Below are 17530 nucleotides of genomic sequence, written 5' to 3' on the forward strand. Positions count from 1 at the left end.
ATGCAAATGGATATGTTGGACAAACGGGAAATGCTTTGTAGTTTATATGAAAAATATGAGCAAATCCAGAGACTTCTAGGTGGTGGACCCCATTTTTTTCTACAAGTGTTAATGTTGTATTTGATATTATAAAAGAATGTGTCTACCCTGAAAGAACATACAGCTATTTCTCTGCAGTGGGTGGGGAGGGAGTGAGCAAAGGGGCACTATTCTGTATGGGTGTATATACCCTTACTCCAAGGTGAATAAATAAAGTTGTGTTTGCTCAAATCTGTCCCTGGTCAGTCTGTTCTCAGTCATACTGGGGAAACTGAGTCAGACAAATACAGTTTGGGATTTTTTTATTTTTTCCGTCTTACCTCTCAGTCTATATGAGCAGGGATGTAGGGCCAAGTTCATTACTTCTTTGCTTTTGGAATTTTGAGGTTCAGGTATTTGCTGAAAACTCTTCAACATTATACATGGAGTGTCATGAGAACTTAAGATTGAGACAATAAAATTGTCTATTTTACTATATTAAGAATAACCTTTGAATGGGGGGAAACTCCTGACAGGTAAGAGAAAGTAATATCTGCTCTTAGTTCTTAATGCCAGTGTTCTGCTGGAGTTCTGTACTACACTGTCAAGAAAGAGATAAATGACCCAGTGGGAATCTGAGACAGTGGAGGGAACACGGCTGCCTGACACCGTGGCGGTCCGTACCTAAATCAATGGCAACTGAAGCCCTCTTCAGGGTCTCGTGCAGGGCCAAGCACCCAGTTAGCACTCAATAAATATTAATTGTGAATACAACCGTGAGTCTGCAGCTAGAATGATGTGGTGCCGGTTTTCCCAGAAATGAACAAATTGGCTGGAGGAACAGAGCGCCAGGGAAATGATTTAACCGACTGAGGGAGTGAAGAGGGGAGACCAAACCATTTGCAGCTGATCAGACAGGGATACGAGGCCGTGTGACCACTGCTTACAGACATCAGAGGACACTGATGCTGAAGGAGGGAGGGAACCGCTCGGTTCACTGTTTGATGGGAGGACTATAGTTCTTGGCGACAAACACACAATTGTTACAGTTCTCTCTTAACTTATTTGTGTAACACACCACTTCTAAACAAGGCTTAGAAAATACTTTGGGATTTCAGACAACGATCAGCTCACAGTGAAAACTGATGTAGCCGGGACCTCACGGGCTCTGGTCTGACCACTTAGGGCACCTCTAGGATCTGGATTCCCACCTCTGCCCCGTTCACCTGAGGTTTCTTTCCTCTCTTTGGGTCTCCTATCTCCTTTCGCATGTCTACACATGACAGACTCTTTCATATTTGGAACCATTTCCCTTCTTTTGTCTTAATACTTTCTTCTTCAGACCATACCCACCTTTCCTCCTTACAATACCAGGAAGGCTCCTCTGGGAACCTTTGAAGAGGCTGGCTCACCCTTGTTCTCTCAGAACCGAAGCCTAGGCAACATGCCCCCAGATGCCAGCGAGTCTGACGGCGACCTACTGCTCCTGAGTCACTCCATCAGTGCAGAGATCTCCAAGACCCACCAGACAGTCTCAGCCAGAGCTACTTCTGGCCCAGAAAAAACTAATGTAAACAGTTGATATTACCATCAAAGGTTACCTCCCACTTTTCTTCCGTGTGTCAACATAACCCACCAAGGCACTTAAGAGGAAGTGGTGACCACACTGTAGACATGAAGGGTGGGGACATGAGCTGAGAATGAAAAATGAAAAAGTATGATCATGATCATACTTCATATGCTGGGGTCCAACAAATTAGTAGCACATACTTTCTTCAATATACAATCATGTCTCAATTATTGAGAGATTATCCCATCTCTCCAGGGAGTTCGTACTTTCCATTACCCTCTGTAGCTCTCATTATTACTATTTAAATGATTCCTGGCAGATCACCACAATTTTGAGTCATGGGCTTTTCTGGACTTGGGAAAGAAAGAGGTTTCTCTTCTTTTAAAAAGCTAACAAAACAAATGAACAACACAAAATAAACAGTCAACGACTACCACCACCTTGGGAAGGTTCGATGTCAATGAATGCCTTCCAAATGGTGTTCTACTTAGTTGCTTCAAAATGACCGGGACGGTCTAAAAATTGATTTCTGGGCCTCCCTGCTGACCTCGAGTCAGATTCTCTAGGGAGACATTTGTAAATAAGATAAATATCTGTCCTCCTGGGACCTATATTCTGGTAGGAGAGAAAGATAAACAAGTAACTAGATAAATATTTAGCTACTGATAAGTGCTAAATAGAAACATTAAGGCAGGTAGGGCCATAATGAGTGATGGACTCCGGTGGCCCTGTATTCATTAGGATGGCCATTGCAGGAAGGCCCCTCCAAGAAGGTGACCTTGAAGAAGAAATTTGGATGTGGAGTGAGTCACATGAACCTCTGAGGGGGAAGCATGCAGGCTGGCAGAGGGAATAAGGGTGGGCATTGGAAAGGGGAGTGAGCTGGAGGGCTTGAGAAACTGTGACTGGTAGGACACGGAAGGGGGCAGTAGGGCTGAGGTCAAGTTAAGCATGAGGCAGGATCTGCAGGGCCTTACAGGGCTTCATGAGACATTTTTGTTTTCTTGTAAGCAAGATCTGCAGCCATGTTTAGGAACCACTGATGGTGATGTTGGAGTCATTGTGATCCTGTGCTTTTTTTTTTAAATTTTTTAATTTTTTTATAAACATACATTGTGTTTTTAGCCTCAGGGGTACGGGTCTGTGAATCTCCAGGTTTACACACTTCACAGCACTCACCACAGCACACACCCCCTGCAATATTCATAACCCCACCACCCTCTCCCGACCCCCCTCCCCCCAGCAACCCTCAGTTTGTTTTGTGAGATTAAGAGTCTTATGGTTTGTTTCCCTCCCGATCCCATCTTGTTTCATTTATTCTCTTTCTACGCCCCAAGCCGCCCCCCACCCCCGCGTTGCATCTCCACTTCCTCATATCAGGGAGATCATATGCTTAGTGAAATAAGTCAATCGGAGAAAGACAACTATCATATGATCCTGTGCTTTTTGAAGAACTATGCGACCGAAGGGGTGGGCAGGAGCGTGGTCACTACAGGATGGGGGCAAGTGCACGGTTTCCACGTCACTTCCATTAATAACTCGATCTGGGGGAAGTCTGCCTTTACTTCAGGTGATGCTGTCAGAAGGAGCAGCGTAGGAATGAGAGCGAGAAGATGACACAAAAAAAGAAGGTGTGAATGTGCTATGGTCTGAATGTGCTCCCCTAGAGGAGGGGGCCCTTGAAGTGATGAGGTCACCAGGAAGGAGCCATCATGATGGAGTGAGTGTTCTTATGAAACGACTCCACAGACATCCCCAGCTCTCCCACAAGATGAGGACACTGTCCACGACCCAGAAGAGGGCTCTCATCCTATCACGATGATGGCCTGACCTTAGACTTCCAACCACTAGAACTGTGAGCATACATTTTTGCTGTTTATAAGCCACCAAGCCTGTGGCATTTTGTGGTAGCCACCCTAATGGACTAAGACAGATTGAGAGAACATTCCTAGCAGTGGTGAGTCCATGAGCATAAGCACAGATGCCAAAACCAACATGGCGTGCCTGGGCAGAAGCCTACTCTGGGAATTTTGCTGAAATGTAAGAAATAAGGCAGTGTTGGCCCCCCCAGCCCCCCACCCCACCCTCCGAAGGGAGAGTTTCATAATAATAGCCTTTCTTAGGAGACTGGCAACGTCTTGACTTATTTCTTGGTCCAAAAAGCAAATAAATCATTGATTCCTTGCTTCCTTGAAAATGAAGTCAGTATTGTCTTTGACAAAGAGAAAGAGTTCTGTATTCCCAATCAAACTTGTTGCAAAGTTGTTTTAGATGGTGGATACCGCTATTTAAAACCGATCTTCTGAACATGAGATGAAGGATAGAGAGTCGGCAAAAACCCAACAGCAGCCTTTTACAATTCCACTTATTACAATTGTGCATTTTGCTGACAAAGTCACAGACAGTAAAATTAAGGTAAGTGCAAACTGCCTGTTTTGATGGCAAGTAATATATTCTTTTTGCTCTGTTAGCAAAGACTTTAAAAGATGTTAGCAAGATTCCACCATTTCATATGTTCTCCATAAACTAGGCACCAGGTATGGCTGTGGAATGGAACTGAATATAAGGAGTACGCGTGCGTGGGCGCGCACATACACACACACACACACACACGCCATACACATAACACATGTACACATTGCATATACCACATAGAATATTTGTGTACCTTCATCAACTGTTCTTACAATGTTGGCATCTAAATTAATTTCAGTAACTTGGTCACCCACCTATGGTTCTGGGTCAAAATACAAAATATACTTGTTAAGGTCTTAGGTTGATAAGCCACGGCCAGCACAGAAACTATTCCTGAGAGAGCTGTTGCTTGGTCAATGAGTAACTCAGCATTTCTCAAACCTTGTTCATTGGAACTCTGGTTCCAGATGTCGTTAGCAGGCACCCCCCAGCGAAAAAGGAAAAAACATTCAGTGATTCACTCATGGGTAATATTATAATTTATATCCCTTAAGGATCTGCAAAGTCTTGCATTGGAATATGAGGTAGTTTCATGTACCCTGACATTCCCCAAACTTATTTAAACACTTTCACAGGACATCTTTTCATATGAGCTTCTATAATGTATTTTCCCCTCTCGTCTATCACCTTTATCACAAACAAGACCTCACATGGAAATAAATCTTAGCAGTCTCTTCCCTTGTATTTCATTCACAAAGATCAGCTCCTTACCATCTTCAACTACACACTTACCACCACAGTCTAACTGACGGTCTTCCCCATTTCAACATTTTAGTTTTGAGGAATTCAGAGAGGGACCTTCCTTGGCAGCTCAGTTGCTTCCAGATTAAAGGCTGCTCATCATGGTCTGGATTCCAGGCTCTTCATAATCAGTCACCCTCTCTCCTTCCACTTCTTGATGCCATGACTGTCCTCAGCAAATCTCCTTGCCAGCCATGCTTATTTGTTTATGGATAAGTTAGCTTTCTTCCTTCAGCCTCTGTGCCTTTGTCCACAACCTCTTCGCCACTAGAGCGCTCTTGATGTTTCTCTCCAGTGGAAAAAGTCCCTGTTGGCTTCCCGAACCCACTTCATTCTCTTCTGCAGCACGAACAAGATCACTCCCTTCATGCGCTCCTCACACTCGGACCCGTGCTGCTGCTTTCACTCTTGTGGGCAGTTTGGAAAGTCAAGAGTGTGGCTAAGAACAGCACAGGATAGGAATAGATTTACTTCCCCAGTCTGTCTCACCCAAGTTAGTCTGACTTTCCTACGACTGTTCTAAAGTATGAACTTGGACAAGATACTTCACCTCTCTTTGGCCCGCTAAATTTTGGGAAGCAGAGGAGACTATATTATCCATCAAAAATGAGTTCATAGTGCAAATTTCATGTGTTTCTGCTTTGGGTCTCTAACTGCGTTATCAGCACGCTGGTCACTCCTGGTATACCTTGAGGTCCATGTAGCAAATGCTCTGTTGCCTCCGCTGCCACCCTTCCTGTGAGTTTTGTTTTCATGCGCACAGGCGATAACAAATATGTCACCATGGCCACCTGACCAACAGAGAATGGGAGATGCTGTCCATTGTAAAACACCTCAAATTTCACATATGCCAAAATGTAAAAGAAGGGGTGTTTTGGAGTAAACGAAATACTATACTATCCTCATATTACAAATGAGATTCAAACAAGGTAAAATACTTTTTCTGCATTATAAAGCTAATGAGCAGAAAAGCCTGGTAATGTCTCAGAACTGATGTCGAAGCTTTCCTGGATGGCGTGCTCCCTCTCTTCAACTGAATGCCTCCCAAATGGATTAAATCAGTAACATCTACAGTGGCTTCTCGAACTATACTTGGGTTAGAGGAAGGCAGTTTTCAAGGGGTGATTTTCTCCAAGTGATATTACTGCTCTGCCATGATCTCCAGGACTTCGCATCAGGACCTCTAAGGCAAATCCCCTCTAGGCAAGCTGCTCTCCTTCTCCTGGCTTCAGGTGAGAAGGCTATAGCCTCTGAGAAGAGCCTCGGCTGCACATCTGGCAATGGGGAGGGAGTTTATGGGGAAGAATGGAGTCGATCCATCCACCCACCCACTTGTCCAGCCCTTGTACGTGCACTAGACTCAGAATTTCAGGATAGGGAAAATAGTAGAGGGAGTCTTGGGGGGCTCAGTTAGTGTGTTCTTATTGGGAGGTAGTTTGCATTGGGTTGACAACCCAGCTTTGGACCCAGTTGCTGTCCTGGGTGAACCATTTATCAGCCTTGGACAAGGACCTTTCTGTGCTCAGTTTCCTCATTTGTGATATAAGAAAAATGAATTGGCTGTCTCATTAAATGAGATAATGCACAGACAGTATTAGCAGAATGGCCAGCACAGGGTAAGGATGCAGTAATTGATTGCTGTTGTAATTTTTAATGACTTAAAAAATGTAAATATAGACGCAAGCAGAAGGCAGAATTCAAAAGGAGTGGAAGAGGCTCTACTATTCCTTCCTTCTTGCCTAATTCCCTGGAAATTCACTGAAAATGATAGCAGCCCTGTTTTGAAAAATGCAATCTAATTTGCATCTGCTGGGCTTTCCATTTCCTGATGCCCTTCTTTTTTGCTTATCAAATGTCTATTTCTGTAGAGTTGGGAGATCAGCCTTTATCCTGGGTGTTTTGATAATGCTTTGTTGTCCTCCGTCTTAGTAGTCATTTATATTTCAGAGTCAACAAAAGCTAAGTGAACTATTGCAGGCTGACTCCTCCCCTAATGGTCCTGCTATTGGGACTATTTTAGTGAAAAGAAGTGGGCAAACTCCAAGGACCAAGAGCCTGTCCCGTCTGTGTGTGTTTGTACCAAACTGCTGTCAGTCTGGAGCAACTCTCTGTGTTGTGGCCTTTCTTTTTCTCCATGGAGAGAAGTGATTTTTTTCTTTCACCTCTCACAATCTCAGGGAAGGTCTTGGAAAATACAGATTTCAAGGCTTATTCATCTACTTACCGATCAGGAAACTTTATGAGAAGTTTTTTTGTTTTTCATTTCACATACTGTGCATCTCACGGGATGGAAATGCACAGAGTATGTATTATAAAATAATGTAAAAATCAGGAGCCTGTATGGAGTGCTAAGTGTTGGAATGCATCATCTCAGTAAATCCTCATAAGGCCTGTGGGGGGGTATTATTATAGTTGAGATATTTTGTCATTTTCAACGTATTTTAAATTTATTTTGAGTGTATTTTATGATTTACCTTTATAAAGAGTTATCACAATAATTATCGTGATATGTGAGGAAATATGGAGACTCAGGAGGTCTTCTAAATTGCCTCAGGTCATGCAGTCAGCATTTGAATCCAGGCCCTCTGACTCCAAAGCCTGCCTTCTTGCTTCTTTGTGCTGCAAATGTTAAGGGTTTTTCTAGCTCTAAAATAAGATTCTATGTTGCTAACTCATTTAAATGCTATTCTTTATTTGGGTTTTAAAATGTTTAGTGAAAAAAAACATGTTATAATTTAGGGGAACAGCTGTATACTTCATTTCTCTTTTGTAGCCTGGATAACGGAGCGCTCTTTATAAGTAAAATCACGCTCTTTATTCTTCCCTTGGAAGAACTGGGTAAGTGGCTCTTTGCAAAGCAACGGAGAAGAAATGTATTACCTCCCAATTGGGTGAAATGCATGCCATTAGAAGGAATAAGATCCATAATCTAAGTCGTTCTCTTTCCATGGTAAAATGTTCTTGTGCCTTAATTAAGGAAGAGAGAACATGAGAGTTCAATAAGAGTCAAAGTCTGTCCTGTCGTGAGGCGTCTTAATGGATTTTCACACCTGATTTCCATCTGCAGATGTAATCAGTAAGAATGGAAGAGGTCTGAGGAGAGAGCTCTTACGGAGTTCAAGGAAGCAACACTCCAGATATTGTAGTTAGAGATGAGGTTTACAAGAACGAATCGATGTTTTTTCATCATTTCTACCAGGAGTATTAATCAATACGATCAATATGACTACTTAAGAAACAATGTTTCGACACAAACATTGGAAAGGACGAGTGGTAGTGAATACTCTGTTATATGTTAACTAGCTCTGGACTTGGGAGAGGCAGTGTCACAGTCAATGTGATATATAGCCACCATAATCATTATACGGTGTTTTGAGGCCAATTTGTGCATGTGTGGCAATTAAAAATGATACAAAATTGATTCTCTAAAGCAACTCTTCTAGAAATGATACATTTGAGCTTGGGTTCTTGGAAACCCATATTGCCAATGCATTTATCTTCCCGCTTGCTAAGTAGTCACTTGTACGTTGCACTTGATCTAAATAAATAAAGGCCTTTTTCCTTTTTTTTTTTTTTTGCTACGACCAGTTGAAAGAATTTATTCAGAAAATATTAATTGGTAAGTTCTGTATGAGGCAGGGCCTGTGTTTGGCCCAGAGGCGAATGAGAATGACTCATAATTTCATGGAATTTATAACATAGTGAGGCGTAAGAAAACCAGTGGGACCAGGATTCAGATCAAGTGGGAAGACAGTCAGAGCTCCCTGGTCTTATATACCATCTAAGAGCACTTCCTAAATCTATTGGAAACAGAATTCTCAGGGCACCTGGGTGGCTCAGTTGATTGAGCATCTGACTCTCGATTTCAGCTCAGGTCATGATCTCAGGGTCGTGAGTTCAAGCCTGGTGTTGGGCTCTGCTCAGGGCAGAGTCTGCTTGAGTCTCCCTCTGCCTCTCCATCTGCCTCTGCTCTCTCTCTCTCTCTCTCTCTCTCTCCCTCTTTCAAATAAATAAATAAATCTTAAAAAAAGAAACAGTTCTCCCTCTGTTCTCTGAGAGTCTTAATATCAGACTTATTTTATTCATGTCAACATTCTGAAGGTGTTCACTGCTTGGCATATATTTACAAACTTGCTGTTTAAATACTGCAGAGACTTTTGTCTCGTGAAAATACACAGAAACCAACCTGAGCAAGGACAGCCAGACTTGACCAAAAGCTAGAACTCAGTTCTGTAGCAGCTCTGTCTTTCCTCAGGCTTCTTCTTTTCAGGACTTCTGCCCTGTTCTTCCTGTGAACCAGCTTCCTCTAGAAGAAACCATAATTTCTCTTTCCCTGAAATCTTGGCTCCATGTGGTCTGGGGTGACCATTTTAGTGGACATATGTCCCCTCAGTAGCCACTGAACATCTTATGATTAGACTTCTTATATTTGGGCTGTTTCCCAAATTGAAGAGCCAAAACTCTGTTTTCCAGCCTCTAGTGGGGAGCAGGCGTTACCAAACGGAACCGCTGTCCTGGAATGGTTTTATTCAGAAGGGATATCAGGAAGAACCAGGTGTAGTTGCTGCATAGAATCTGTATTCTCATGAGACTAGTGAAGCATGGAGGAGAGCTATTGGGCATTCCCGGGGCAGTAATGGCTGTTCTCCCAGGGATAGTGATAATACACACACAAGCAGTGTCTATGGAGTAACCATGTCTGTGCCTAGAAGGGCCTCTACTGGCGAGGCTTAATGTGCAATTTGGGGATTTTTCTGGAATGTAAGAATTCCAGCCTCTGAAGTTTCCATTAGTTCCTAATGGCTTTTAATAAACTCATCTTCTACTTAAACTAGCTTAAGTGGGTTATGTTGCTTGTAAGTAAGATCTTTGATGACAGATTTCAATTTCAAAGCTGTAATTTTCAACAGGTTCAGAATTCAGAACTATCAAGTGTAATGAGTCCTATCAAGCAATAGGCATACTCTACTGTAATAAAATAGATAGGTCAACCTGATTCTAAGATTATCAGAAGAGACAGGAAGAGTGTGAGAACTGAGAGCTTAGTGCTTTGCAGTGCAGGATTTGCAGTCGAAGTGAGATTTGAGTCCTAGCTTTATTACTCATTAACTGTCTTGACCCAGTTACTTAATCATCTGGGTTTTTGTCTTTCTGATCTGTAAATAGGGATAGTAAAATTATATTTTGTGTGGCATAGGAGGAGTGGTCAGTAAAAGTAAGCTCTCCTTATGGTGCTTCTGTAGGTATTCATTTTGATTTTTGTGACTTGTTGTTAGTGATAATTACTCCATTTATTGTTCAGGAATCTTAATGGAGACAGTATAACCAAGATCACCATTGGTCCCTTATGTTATACTACCTGGATTAGTCAGGGTAGAATAACAGATACAACAAGTAACACTAAAATCTCAGAGGCTTAACACGTTTGTGGTTTATTTTATACTTAGGCAATAGTCAACTCATTGTTGGTCACTTCTTATCCAAGTGGCAATTCTGGGACCTAGATCTTTCTGCTCTTCCTCTCTTCCCTTTTCTAGGTTCTTGGGAGTCCCCTGCAGTTAGCCAATAAACAGGGGATGGGAAGAAGCAATGATTTGTTGTACAAAGGAGAGATCTAGGAGATAGGACTGCCAAGAGTCATGCATCTCTTCTGCCCGTATTCTATTGACTAGAAGAGTCTCATAAAGCAGTATCTAAGTGCAAGGAAGGCTTGAAAATATGTGTCTTAAATATATCTTGTAACTGTGTGTCCAGGAAGAATGGGGATAAAATTTGGTGAACAATTAGCTGGTCTTCTCCTTGTTTTACTCTTTCAGTCTTGAAAGCACAGCAGAGTCTCCAAATTGGGATAGAGCAGCATCAGCATCTTGCTTAGGATTTTGTCATTGAGGATGCTTGGGTGGTTCAGTCAGTTAAGTGCCTGCCTTCAGCTCAGGTCATGCTCCTGGGGTCCTGGGATGGAGCTCCACATCCAGCCTCCTGCTCAGTGGGGAGCCTGCTTCTCCCTCTCCCCTCTGCTTGTGTTCTCTCTTACTATCTCTCTCTCTCAAATAAATAAATAAAATCTTTTTAAAAAAATGATTTTGTCTTCTAAATTGACTGTGAATCTCTTCATATGTTTCTTTGGACACTGAACAGAAATCTCAACCCAAAGGTATATACGAGTAGAACAATCATAATTCACATTCTTGCTCGTTCTGGATGAATATGACTGGATTTGTTGCCACATACTGGAGGCCATTCTTGTCTTAAAATGAACAGAAAGCGACCCAGATTATTTTTTTAAATTAACATATAATATATTGGGGTGCCTGGGTGGCTCAGTGGGTTAAGCCTCTGCCTTCGCCTAAGGTCATGATCTCAGGGTCCTGGGTCATGATCTCAGGGTCTCTGCTCAGCAGGGAGCCTGCTTCTCCCTCTCTCTCTGCCTACTGCTCTACCTACTTGTGATCTCTGTTTCTCAAATAAATAAATAAAATCTTTAAAAAAAAACATATAATATATTATCTGTTTCAGGGGTACAGGTCTGTGATTCATCAGGCTTATACAATACCCAGTGTTCATTATAACATATACCCTCCCCAATGTCCATCACCCGGTTACCCCATCCCCCTCCCCACCCCAGCAACCCTGTTTGTTTCCTAAGATTAAGAGTCTCTTATGGTTTGTCTCCCTCTCTGGTTTTGTCTTGTTTCATTTTTCCTCTCTTCCCCTATTATCCTCTGCCTTGTTTCTTAAATTCCACATATCAGTGAGATCATATGATAATTGTCCTTCTCTGATTGACTTATTTCATTTAGCATAAAACCCTCTAGTTCCGTCCATGTAGTTGCAAATGGCAAGATTTCAATTTTGATGGCTGCATAATATTCCATCACATATATCTATACTACATCTTCTTTATCCATTCATCTGTTGATGGACATCTGGGCTCTTTCCATAGTTTGGCTATTGTGGACATTGCTGCTATAAATACTGGGGTGCAGGTACCCCTTTGGATCACTATATTTGTATCCTTGGAGTAAATACTCAGTATTGCATTTGCTGGGTCATAGGGTAGCTCTATTTTCAACTTTTTGAGGAACCTTCATACTGTTTTCCAGAGTGGCTGCCCCAGCTTGCCTTCCCACCAGCAGTGAAAGAGGGCTCTCCTTTCTCTGCATCCTTGTCAACATTTGTTATTTCTTGTCTTGTTAGTTTTAGCAATTCTGACTGGTATGAGGTGGTATCTCATTGTGGTTTTGATTTGTATTTCCCTGATGCTGAGTGATATTGAACAATTTTTCATGTGTCTGTTGGCCATTTAGATGTCTTTTTTGCAAGGAGACCCAGATTCTGTTTATTAATTACCAGAAATGCAAATCCTCATATCTATAAATTTAAACTGTGCTTTTATGGTGGTTGATTGATTAAAAGAAGCAAACTGGTTTAAAAAAGAATCTACCTCAGCTTTTTGAATTGGGATTGCTTCTTGGCCTTGTAAACTGTGCTGATGCAAGGCCTCTAAGTGGCCATAATTTTTATCTCTAACTGTACTACTGAGTTCTGAAATGTCAACATGTGCATTTTTACTCTAAAAAATAAAAAAGATTTAAAAATATTTAATGGAAAGTTTGTGCCAATGCATTGCATTGCACAACTTTAAAGGGATAAATGTGAATTCTCATTCAATCAACAAAAATAATGCTAATTATCTCTTTTTCATGACAGTGTCAAACACAGACTGCATATTCCTTGTTCAAAGGTAAGACAAAACAACAGTAAATAAACAATACTCTCAGATCCAATTTATGATACGTTACCGATCACCCATTATTATTGCTCTGGAATTTGAGTTTTGACACATGGGGCATCACTCACTTCTCTTCCAGGTATAAGAAACACAAAGGGACCAGTGGCAAGATTGCTATGTGATGATGGAAATTTTTCTCATGGAACCAGAAAGGCTTCAGAATGACAAACATGTGGCATATTCCCTGCCATGCAGACATCACTAATGAATGTACTCTTTTCTGCTGAATCCATTCTTGATCTCAAAATTCTATTCTTATTCCAAGTGACATTCTTTCAATACTTCAGAACTACCGCTTGTGAGGAAACTCTGTTATAATCCTCATGCTAAACAGTGGTGGCCTGAAAACAGGTGTTAAAAGAGATGGGAAGTAAAGAACATCCAAGTGTCCATTGTTGAAACTGGGTAGACGTAAGTCTCCAATTCTCAATATGTGTTGATTAGAGGATCCTTTGGATCATCAATAGCCAGGTCACGCTTGGGTGGGGCTGAGGGAACTGAACTGGAGTTCAGAGGCTCCATGACACGTGGAGACATTATGTACACACCAGCCGTATGGCTTTGGTTTGACCTCAGTAGCTCGTGTCTCTTCATGGGAATAAAGGAAGCTCCTCAGACTTGTGGAGAATGAGTAGCCACACAGCAGACTCTGAAGCAGAAATGCCAGCACAGTTTTACACATTCTTGGAAGCAATTTACTTTCTTTGTCATTACGAAGACAGACTAAAGCCAAGATTCCCAAGGTATATTGAATGAAAGCAGCTTGGGTTGGCTGACTGACCCTCATTTGTCCTGTCCAAACTGAGTGTGTCAAAGGTATCATCTTAACTAGCAAATGAGGTATGTTAAAATGTGAAGGATGAAGGGAACCTTAAAGAAAATATGTTCAAAAGGTAAGAAAAAAAAAATTTAACCACAGAACATTTGGTATAGGCAAAATCATACAAGAAATCTGAACATAAAAGGGAGATAAATCCAGAAGTGATGGAATTGAAGCCAGGAAAACAAAACCAAGTCCAGCTCACTTGGCGTCCCTCTCTCTCTTGGAATGAGCTCTGCTTTGGAAACCTCTGCCCAAGACCCACACATTCTAGAGATAAGGAAACAGATCGCTAGTTTTTAGTGCTCTTTTTTAGGGGTTAATTTGTAATGAGTTGAGACTACTATAACACAATGGTCACTGACAGGCCATATAGCTCCTTTCTGATGATAATACCAGAGATTGTGGGACAAGGACTGAAACAGAGAGGTTAAACGGAGGTCAGATACATTGGAATGCTGGCGGCTTTCAATTAGGTTGGTGTATTGCTGCCTTATGTTATTAGCATGCCCACCGATCGGTAGGAAGCAAACATCACCAAAGGGATCAGGTCGGTGTTTGAGTCACAGACAGGGCAGCAGCTCCACCAGAATAGATTACACTAAGCATCTAGTAAAGTCAAGAAGCCAAGCTGGCAATGCTGACAGACTGGGCGAACCCCGGGGTCATTCCCTTGCCAGAAAGCATTTATTTTGTAATCATGTTTTGTTTTCCAAGTTACCGAATAACAGGCACCAAAACTCTTCTTCAGCCCAGTATTTTCCAAAGTGTTTGTGGTAGTCCTGCTATTCACCAAAAAATTTTGCATCTTCGTCTTTGAAGCACGTGGTGGAATTAAACTTCCCATTTGACACTGAAGTTGGACGCGGCAATAGTATTTGCCTTGACCAATGAACTTTGATGGCATGAGAACAATGTGACTTCCTGGAGGAAGCTTGAAAAGTAGTGCATGATTTGCTGAATGTCTTCCCCACAGTAGTGGGGAAATAATCACTGTGAAAAAGTAAACCAAATCCACCTTGTTCTCTAACAAGTGAAATGTGGTATGAGTGAAAGACACATTTTATCACGTTACGTCACTAATATTTTGAGGTTGCTTCTTACCATGGTGTGACCAAGTGTGTCCTGACCAGTATGGTTTTGCATATCTTGTTAGGTGTTGGTTGTGAAATGACACCATGGTCAAATAAATTCTAGATATTCCAATTTAAACAAAAGTGTCTGTGTATGTGTGTATGTTTTGGGACTTCTGGAAGCCTCCACTGCTAATATAAAATGCAAATTTCCAGTGCTTCTCAAACTTACATGACTCCAGCAGTCTCTGTTTTTTTTTTCTATGAAGCATTTCCAATGAAATGCTAGTTTAGAAAAATCAATACATAAGATATTTAGTGGAAAAACATAATAACACACTCAGCAAATGCACCTTTAAATACAAAGTGTGTTTGTATGTGGGTGTGTGGGGTCTGTGTATGTGTGAGAAAGAGAGATTAGAAAGGAAGGAATTCTTTTTTGTATCTATTTTCTGTTCTACTTTATCTGAAGGAAGAAGATAGAATTTAGGTCTAAATTTAAGAACATTTTTATTTGCTTTAGTGCACTCAATTGAGTAGGAAGATTTCATGATTGTACTCATTGTATATTATTCTTAATAAATAATTTGAAAATAAGTAGATAAATACAATTTCTCACCAGGACCAAAACTCTCTACTTCTTCCAAAGAGTTATGCTTAGGTGAATGAAAATTAGGTGAAATGTTAGATTCAGAATGTTAAAATGCTTTTTCTAACTATGAAGATTTACTTCTGACAATAAAATAGAGCATGTTAGAATAAAATTCCAGAGCTCTGTAATGTTGGTATTAAAGTACCTTCCATATTTGGTTAGTTCTAAGGTTAAAGTGACTTGGTTTTTTATTTTATTTTATTTTTCAGATATCCAAATCTCTGTAATTGGGGAAGAGGGTGCAGGGAGCACTGGAGGTGGGCCTGGGGCCCTCGTTTTTAAAACCTCATGAAAAACCAAAGCCCCATGTTGTGTGCAGCTTCTAATTGCAACAGAAGAATTTAGGAAGACATATAACTACTTCAGACTATTTCAGTACTATCTAACATATGGCTTTTTGCATGCATTGGTGAATATGGACAAAAGTGAAGGCACACTTTGACCAAGTTCTATTGATTACTCATTTTATTTTTTTTAATAAATTTTTTAAAAAAATTTCTTTTCAGCATAACAGTATTCATTGTTTTTGTACCACACCCAGTGCTCCATGCAATACGTGCCCTCCCTAATACCCACCACCTGGCTCCTCCCAACCTCCCACCCCCCCCTTCAAAACCCTCAGGTTGTTTTTCAGAGTCCATAGTCTCTCATGGTTCACCTCCCCTTCCAATTTCCCTCAACTCCCTTCTCTCCATTTCCCCATGTCCTCCATGTTATTTGTTATGCTCCACAAATAAGTGAAACCATATGATAATTGACTTTCTCTGCTTGACTTATTTCACTCAGCATAGTCTCTTCCTGTCCCATCCATGTTGCTACAAAAGTTGGGTATTCATCCTTTCTGATGGAGGCATAATACTCCATAGTGTATATGGACCACATCTTCCTTATCTATTCGTCCGTTGAAGGGCATCTTGGTTCTTTCCACAGTTTGGCGACCGTGGCCATTGCTGCTATAAACATTGGGGTACAGATGGCCCTTCTTTTCACTACATCTGTATCTTTGGGGTAAATACCCAGTAGTGCAATAGCAGGGTCATAGGGAAGCTCTACTTTTAATTTCTTGAGGAATCGCCACACTGTTTTCCCAAGTGGCTGTACCAACTTACATTCCCACCAACAGTGTAAGAGGGTTCCCCTTTCTCCACATCCCCTCCAACACATGTTGTTTCCTGTCTTGCTAATTTTGGCCATTCTAACTGATGTAAGGTGGTATCGCAATGTGGTTTTAATTTGAACTCCCTGATGGCTAGTGATGATGAACATTTTTTCATGTGTCTGATAGCCATTTGTACGTCTTCATGGGAGAAGTGTCTGTTCCTATCTTCTGCCCATTTTTTTATATGATTGTCTGTTTTGTGTGTGTTGAGTTTGAGGAGTTCTTTATAGATCCTGGATATCAACCTTTGTCTGTACTGTCATTTGCAAATATCTTCTCCCATTCCGTGGGTTGCCTCTTTGTTTTGTTGACTGTTTCCTTTGCTGTGCAGAAGCTTTTGATCTTGATGAAGTCCCAAAAGTGTAAAAACAGACACATAAGACCAGCAAAACAGAGTAGAGAGCCCAGATATGGACCCTCAACTCTATGGTCAAATAATCTTCGACAAAACAGGAAAAAATATACAGTGGAAAAAAGACAGTCTTTTCAATAAATGGTGCTGGGAAAACTGGGCAGCTATATGTAGAAGAATGAAACTCAACCATTCTCTTACACCGTACACAAAGATAAACTCGAAATGGATAAAAAACCTCAACCTGAGACAGGAATCCATCAGAATCCTAGAGGAGAACATAGGCAGTAACCTCTTTGATATTAGCCACAGCAACTTATTTCAAATATGTCTCCAAAGGCAAAGGAAACAAAAGCAAAAATGAACTTTTGGGACTCATTTTATTTTTTTATTGGATTTGTCTCTCTTTATTCCAATTCTGAAGCCCTTACATTAGCCTATTTAATTTCCAGATCTAAGCTGGATGTGATTCTGGAAATTACTTCCATAGACTATAGATAGATACCTAGAATCTTATGTCATAAGCTATCTGCAAAGTACCTGTCATACAATTGATAAGAGGATGTCTAATAAGGTCAATAGGAATTTCCTAAATATTGTGCTAGGAACTGAGGGGTAATACAAAAGGCATAGGTGATATAGATAACCCTCCCCTTGAAGAGTCTAAAATATTATCAAGAAAAAGGGTTTTCCTACATAAAACAATTTGATAGTAATAAAACCAGTATAGAGCCTGGCACTACCTTTTATTGATCTCTATAATATAATAATATAAAAATTCAGAGAAGGAAGATGAAATGGGTCACTAGCAAAATGGTCTACCATGCCCTATGTATCAGCAATAAACATTCAGAAAATTTAATAGAAGAAAGCGATTC

The sequence above is a fragment of the Enhydra lutris genome, unplaced genomic scaffold (genome assembly GCF_002288905.1).
Source record: "Enhydra lutris kenyoni isolate GAN:26980312 unplaced genomic scaffold, ASM228890v2 scaffoldscaffold14, whole genome shotgun sequence".
Lineage (NCBI taxonomy): Eukaryota > Metazoa > Chordata > Mammalia > Carnivora > Mustelidae > Enhydra > Enhydra lutris.